This window comes from Lactuca virosa, unplaced genomic scaffold, assembly GCF_052849685.1.
Source record: "Lactuca virosa cultivar CGN04683 unplaced genomic scaffold, Lactuca_virosa_CGN04683_v6 scaffold_38, whole genome shotgun sequence".
Lineage (NCBI taxonomy): Eukaryota > Viridiplantae > Streptophyta > Magnoliopsida > Asterales > Asteraceae > Lactuca > Lactuca virosa.
Window position 1 is genome coordinate 129,294 of NW_027630001.1, and position 7,974 is coordinate 137,267.

Here is a 7,974-nt window from a genome sequence, read left to right on the forward strand (position 1 = left end):
AGCCCTTTTATAGGCGCCAGCCTCGGACGTACGTGGGGCGTAGTCCTTGGCTTACGTGGGGCGTAACTTCGGATAGGGTGCCAGCTCGCACCAGCTGGCTCGCACTCGGACTCGGAAATGGATAAGGCTAAGTACACGGGGCGTACTCTTCCTCGGACGCGCGGCGTAGCGAAGGGGCGACGTGTCCTTCATCCGAAGCGAGACCGTGGGGAGCAAGCAACGGCTAGGATCTTGCCACGTCATTACAATTTCGCAAATTCGACTACAAACTTTAAAAATTCGTAACTTTTGCGTATGAGCTCCGTTTTCGACGTTCTTTATATCCACGCGTAGGCGGGAACGTATTCTACAACTTTCGTTTAGACTCCGTCGGCTAATTTTGACTTTATTTTAAAAGTTATATTTTTAACAGGCCGGGACAGGATTGGTCCGTTAAAAATTCATAACTTCTTCATCCGACGTTCGTTTTCGTCTGTCTTTTTATCGTTATGCTACTATTAACAAGATCTTCGATTCTCGTTTAGGTTGTGTCGGCTAAAAACAGTTCGATCTAATATTCGAACTTCGGGTTGTACACTACTAAGCCGAAACTTTGAAAAATCATAACTTCCTCATACGAAGTCAGATTTGGGCCTTCTTTTTATGGACGCTCTCGATTTAACATATTCTACGACTTTCGTTTAGATCGCTAAGGCTAAAACTCGCTCTATCGTAAATTCACTATTTACGCTTCCCGGTATCGTGCCGGTTCCATCACGAAACTTCGACGGGTCATAACTTCTTCGTTATAACTCGGATTTCGGCGTTCTTTATATCCCCAGAATCCTTGTTTCGACCACTACAACTATATGTAAAGATATCGGGCTTATCTCATACTTTAATTTTGACGCTAATTTTTATCCTTTATTAATTATACATTTATAATTAAACAATAAGCATATAAATTCACATAACTCACAAAATACTCAAATATTTCATCTTTATTACATCAAAAAGAGTTACAATAGTTGAACTAGACTATTACATCATCTATTAATGCTTAGCCCCGAAACCCGGGCGTTACAATTCGCTCCCCCTTAGGATGATTCCGTCTCGGAATCATGCATCAGCAAACAGATGTGGATAGCGACTCATCATGTCATCCTCTGTTTCCCAAGTGAGATTCGGCCCATTCGAATGTTTCCATTGGACTAGCACTAAGTCGACCATCTTGCGTCGTAACTTCTTAGTCTTACGGTCAACAATTGCCTCGGGCTCTTCAATCAGCCTCTTGTTTTCATCCATTCTTAACTCTGAGATCGGAATTATGTCGGGAACTTCTCCCGTGAATTTCCTCAGATAACACACATGGAAAGTTTTATGAATACCATCTAAATCTTCGGGTAATTCGAGCTTGTAGGCTTGGTTCCCAATCTTCTGAAGAACTTTGAATGATCCAATAAACCTTGGACTCAACTTTCCTCGTTTTCCAAATCTTATAAGTCCCTTCCACGGTGAGACTTTAAGCAGAACCGAATCCCCAACTTCGAAGGTCATCGGTCGTGTTTTCTTGTCATCATAGCTCTTCTGGCGATCCTTAGCTGCTAACATTCTTTCCCTAATCACCTTCAGTTTCTCAGCAGTCTCATGGACTATCTCGGGGCCCATAAACTTCTTTTCTCCGGCCTCAATCCAACAAGACGGCGTACGACACTTCTGTCCGTACAAGGCTTGATAGGGTGCCATCTTGATGCTTGAGTGGAAACTGTTGTTGTAGGAAAATTCTACCAAAGGTAAGTGCTCGTCCCAATTACCTTGGAACTCAAGGGTACATGCTCTTAGCATATCTTCAAGCGTTTGAATCGTTCTTTCACTCTGACCATCTGTCTGCGGATGGTAAGCTGTACTCAGACACAACTTCGTGCCCAGTTCCTCTTGTAGACTCCTCCAAAACCTCGACGTGAAACGACTATCATGGTCGGATACAATCGTTAGAGGAACACCGTGAAGTCTCACAATTTCCTTCACGTAAGCATTTGCAAGCTTATCCATAGACCACCTTTCGTTGGCTGCTATGAAGTGTGCACTCTTAGTGAAACGATCCACGACCACCCAAATCATGTCGTGACCGTTCTTCGTCCTGGGCAGTTTAGTCACAAAATCCATGGTGATGTCTTCCCATTTACCCATGGGTACAGGTAATGGTTCTAAACTCCCGTATGGTTTCTGATGTTGTGCCTTAACACTCGCGCATGTTACACACTCGGCCACATACTTCGCAACATCGAGCTTCATCGTCGGCCACCAGTAGTAGGGTTTTAGGTCCCTATACATTTTTGTGCTACCGGGATGAATTGAGTACATGGTCTTGTGAGCTTCTTCCATCAGAAGATCTCTTATTCCTCCCGTCTTCGGTACCCAAATCCGATCTTGGAATACCTTCAGTCCTTGACGGTTTGTACCGAACACAAATGTTTTGCCCAAACGTTCTTCCTTTCGGTCATTCTTCTCTAAAGCTTTTTCTTGAGCTTTCTTGATACTTTCCACAATTGTCGAGACAACTTCAATTCTCAACACTCTTGGTCTTTTCCTTTCAAGATTGACTTTCCGACTGAGAGCATCAGCAACAACATTTGCTTTACTGGGGTGGTAAAGTATCTCACAGTCGTAGTCCTTGAGTAATTCTAGCAAGCGTCGTTGCCTCATGTTCAATTCTTTCTGATTAAAGAGATACTGGAGACTCTTATGATCAGTGAAAAGCTTGCACTTCGTTCCATAGAGGTAATGTCTCCATATCTTTAGAGCAAAAACTACCGCTGCCAACTCCAAATCGTGAGTGGGTAGTTCTTTTCGTGCTCCTTCAATTGTTGAGATGCGTATGCTATCACCTTTTCTCTTTGGTTCAGAACACAACCCAACCCGACTCCAGATGCGTCACTATAGACCGCGAAGTCTTCAACTCCATCGGGTAGAGAAAGAATCGGTGCTTCACATAACTTCTTCTTTAGCTTCTCGAATGCTTCTTCGTGCTTCTCGCTCCATGTATAAGTAGCTCCTTTGTGGGTCAAAGCTGTCAATGGAGCAGCTATCGAAGAAAAGCCTTGTATAAATCGTCTGTAGTATCCAACTAATCCTAGAAAGCTTCGAATCTCCGTGGGACTTTTTGGTCGTTCCCACTTCATCACCGCTTCGATCTTTGTTGGGTCAACCATTATCCCTTCTTGGTTAACCACATGACCCAAGAATTGGACTTCTCGGATCCTAAAGTCGCATTTGGAGAACTTTGCATACAGCTTCTCCCTCTTCAAGACTTCTAACACTTCTTATAGATGCTTGCCATGCTCCTCCTGGCTTTTTGAGTAGATCAGAATGTCGTCTATGAACACTATCACGGATTTATCGAGGAATGGTTTACAAACCCTGTTCATCAAATCCATGAACGTTGTTGGAGCATTGGTTAGTCCAAACGACATAACCAAGAACTCGTAGTGTCCATATCTCGTTCTTAACACAGTCTTCTCGATATCCTGCTCTCTTACCTTCAGCTGATGATATCCTGACCTAAGATAGATCTTTGAGAAATAGCTCGAACCTTGCAGCTGATCGAATAGGTCATCAATCCTTGGCAATGGATACTTGTTCTTCACTGTTGCCTTGTTCAGCTCTCGGTAGTCTATACACATTCTCATGCTTCCGTCTTTCTTCTTCACGAATAGCACCGAAGCTCCCCAGGGTGATGAACTAGGTCAAATGAAACCATTGTCCAACAACTCCTGAAGTTGCGTCATAAGCTCCTTCATCTCCGTCGGTGCTAATCGGTACGGTGCCTTTGCTATCGGTGTTGTATCTGGTAACAAGTCTATCCGAAATTCCACTTGTCTATCAGGTGGTAATCCGGGAAGATCTTCGGAAAAAGACTTCCGGATAATCACATACGACTGGTATATTCTGCACCTCTTTCTTTTCCTTTTTAGCATCGATTACGAATGCCAAGTATGATGCACATCCCTTGGACAAACATTTTCTGGCTTTCATCAGGGAGATGATTCCAGAATTTACTCGGCGTTTGTCCCCGTACACCATAAATGATTCTTTTCTGGGTGGGTTTACCCTTACTATCTTCTTTCGGCATTGAATCTCAGCATCGTTGGCGCTAAGCCAATGCATCCCCAGAACGATGTCGAAACCGTTCAACTCTATGGGTAACAGCTCCTCGTGGAATTCGTTTCCGTTTAGGTCGATGACGATGTTCCTAATATGATCACTAACAGGTACGAACTTGCCACTGGAAACTTCTACAATCAGGGCATTATCAAGTTTTTCTACAGGCAATGCTAATTTCCCACCAAATTTATGCGACACAAAGGTGTAGTTCGCTCCGGAATCAAATAGTATATTGGCAGGAAAACCATTTACAAAAAAGGTACCTGAAGCGACGTCTGCTGCCTCCTTCGCAGCCTCAAGCGTCATCTGGAAGGCTCTTGCCTTCGGCTTCGGTGGAATGTTGGGTCTTCCTGCTTCCTTCTTCTTCGGGCAGTCCCTTGATATGTGCCCTTCCTCGTTGCACTCATAACAGACCTTCTTAGTGAACATGCACTCGTTGGCATAGTGCCCATGCTTTCCACATTTGAAACAAGTGACTCCTCCGTCACATTTCCCCTGATGCTTCTTTTTGCACTTGTCGCACCATTTGGCTTCACCTCCTCCAGAATTCTGCGTACTAGACCTTGAGAACTTGCTTTTCTTACTGAATTTCGACGACCCATCAAATTTCATTTTCTCTCCCACCTCCGCTCTCTCCAGACCCTTCTCTCATATCTGCGTCTCCACATTCTTAGCAGCCCAGATGGCGACTTTTAGAGTGGTTGTTTGCTTGACCATTGGACCGAAGTCCGCTGGTAATCCGAGGGCAAACTTGTTAACCTTGGAGAGTTCAGTTGGGACGAGGTGAGGAACAAGCTTCATTTTCTTTGTAAAGCTTGCAGCGTATTCAGTAACGCTCATTCTTCCCTTCTTCAGATTCTGGAACTCATTGTTGATCTCCAGAAGATCCTGCTCAGAGCAGTATTGCATCTTTAACTGCACCAGAAAATCCTCCCACGACATCTTGCTCGCTTCTCCTTTGGGCATTGAATCAGCTAGTAGCTTCCACCAGCTTAGTACTCCAGATTTCAACAGAGGAACCGTGAGAGCGGTCTTCTGCCTGTTGCTGCATTCGCAACTCTCAAACATTGTCTCCATCTCGGAGATCCAGTTCATGACTTCCACCGGTGTCGGGTTTCCAGATAGACACGGTGGTTTCGCCTAACTATCGGTGGGTTGGCTTGACCAACAGTCCCACTGTAGTTTCCTCCTTCAGACGGCCCATCATTCAGCTCGGGCTCTACGATTGGTATGGTAGTTTCCTCGCGATTTTGTTGGAGCAAACGCCTGGTTTCCTCCATTTGACGATCCAACATCATTTGGATCATCGCTTGCACTCCGCCCATCGTGATTGGCTCAGGAACATATGCTACAACAGGTATTGGCTGAATCACTGGGGGTTGATTCCTATTCCCATTTGCATTCCCAGCTCCACTGCGGGTTCTTGCCATTTTGATCTATACACCGAATAAGGTGAATTTAGATCTTTATTCAGGATAGACGTTTAAATCATCCTTATCTCTCCGAAACGTTTATATGCTAGTTCTAATATCGTAGTCGTACGTTTAGAATCCTAAACACATAAGGTTTCCAGATCCGGTCGGCAACAGACCATAGATCCGAACAAACAACAGCATATCAGGCACAAAGCATTTAGCACATAAAAGCATTTTAGGCATAATTCCTAAAATAACCTAGTGCTCACACCTCACAATCATCGGTTAGCATTCTAAGTTTAAGTCTAGAAATCCTACAAATTCCTAGTTCGCTTAAACTAATGCTCTGATACCAACTGTGACATCCCCAATTTCAAGGCCAGAAAAGACCGATTTTGTTTATGCTTGTTTGAAAATCAGAGGAACATTTTAAATAAAAATGTTGCGGAATTTGTCCCAAAACAAAATATGATAAAGATTTATCAAAAGCATTTCCAAGGAAATGTATTTCATTAAAAGACTCGGGATGTCATGTTCGATACAGATCAAAAGCATAAACAGTACAATATAATCATTACTACATTATTTCATATCTACATGCCTATATCCGTAATCCCTCATCCAAAACATCACATCTATGCTCGAGCGCCACTACCTGTAATACATGAAACTGAGTGGGTCAGGCTTGAGAGCCTGGTGAGCACATAGGGTTTTCAACCCACAACAAATAAGTTTATTAATTTCATCAACCAACAATAACCCGATTACCCGTTCCCGTTATCCTCACATTACGTCCCTAAACACCTATCATAAGGGACTTAGACTAAGGATCATCATCGGGATGGACACCACTGCTAAAGGTGTTCCTCAGCAATAAATGTCCTAAAGGCAACCATGAGGGGGATGGAGTACACCGGTGAACACATCGTTCACAAACACCTACAGGTTGCGAACCTGCTAGCGTTCCACTGGACTGTCTAGAAGAGTCTGTGGTCGTCATCTATACTCCGCTAGATGACTGGATCACCAACAACATCGAGGCCTCTCATCGTTTTATCACACATCGTCTTATTACATCTACCCATGTTTTACCCCAACATTTTTGTAGATATAAAATACTTATACAGTTTAATTCATGAAAAACGTGTATAAAAATCATTCATCCAACATAGACCGCAAGTATTCAGATAATATGCACACATAGCACGTAATTTTTATAAAATACTTCATATCTACGTGTAAGATGAAAGTAACTATGCACTCACCTGATTAGGTGGTGACTCGGTACCCGAACAGCACTTCGTTATCTTAAAACAATTTTTCCTTGATCAAAACCTAGTATTAATACCACTAGAGTTTAGTTTTAACGTTAACCGCGACTAATTAATAGTCTAGCTATTATTATTATTATATAAGCGTTAAATAACACTCAATATAACTCAAAATAATAGCCCAAATAATTATTTTAAGGACCTAATAACATTACTATAATTATTAAAAAGTTATATTAAAAATTGCGTAGGCGTAGCTCACTTACAGCGGATTTTAAAGAAAACCGGGCTTTGCTCGGAGCAGCGTTTCCGAACCGAAAGACCCTTTTTCTCGGGACTCCAGGAGCCTCGGGGCTTCCTTAGGGTGCTAGGGATTTTTCCTAGGGTTTAGGGGTGGTTTGGGGAGCTATAGAGAGAAAGAAACTAGAGAGAGAATGAGTTTTGGTGTGATTTCCTCGGCAGCCTTCGCAGCCCTTTTATAGGCGCCAGCCTCGGACGTACGTGGGGCGTAGTCCTTGGCTTACGCGGGGCGTAACTTCGGATAGGGTGCCAGCTCGCACCAGCTGGCTCGCACTCGGACTCGGAAATGGATAAGGCTAAGTACGCGGGGCGTACTCTTCCTAGGATGTGCGGCGTAGCGAAGGGGCGACGTGTCTTTCATCCGAAGCGAGACCGTGGGGAGCAAGCAACGGCTACGATCTTGCCACGTCATCACAGTTTCGCAAATTCGACTACAAACTTTAAAAATTCGTAAGTTTTGCGTACGAGCTCCGTTTTCGATGTTCTTTATATCCACGCGTAGGCGGGAACGTATTCTACAACTTTCGTTTAGACTTCGTCGGCTAATTTTGAATTTATTTTAAAAGTTATATTTTTAACAAGCCGGGACAGGATTGGTCCGTTAAAAACTCATAACTTCTTCATCCGACGTCCGTTTCCGTCTGTCTTTTTATTGTTACGCTACTATTAACGAGATCTTCGTTTCTCGTTTAGGTTGTGTCGGCTAAAAACAGTTCGATCTAATATTCGAACTTCAGGTTGTACACTGCTAAGCCGAAACTTTGAAAAATCATAACTTCCTCATACGAAGTCAGATTTGGGCGTTCTTTTTATGGACGCTCTCGGTTTAACATATTCTACGACTT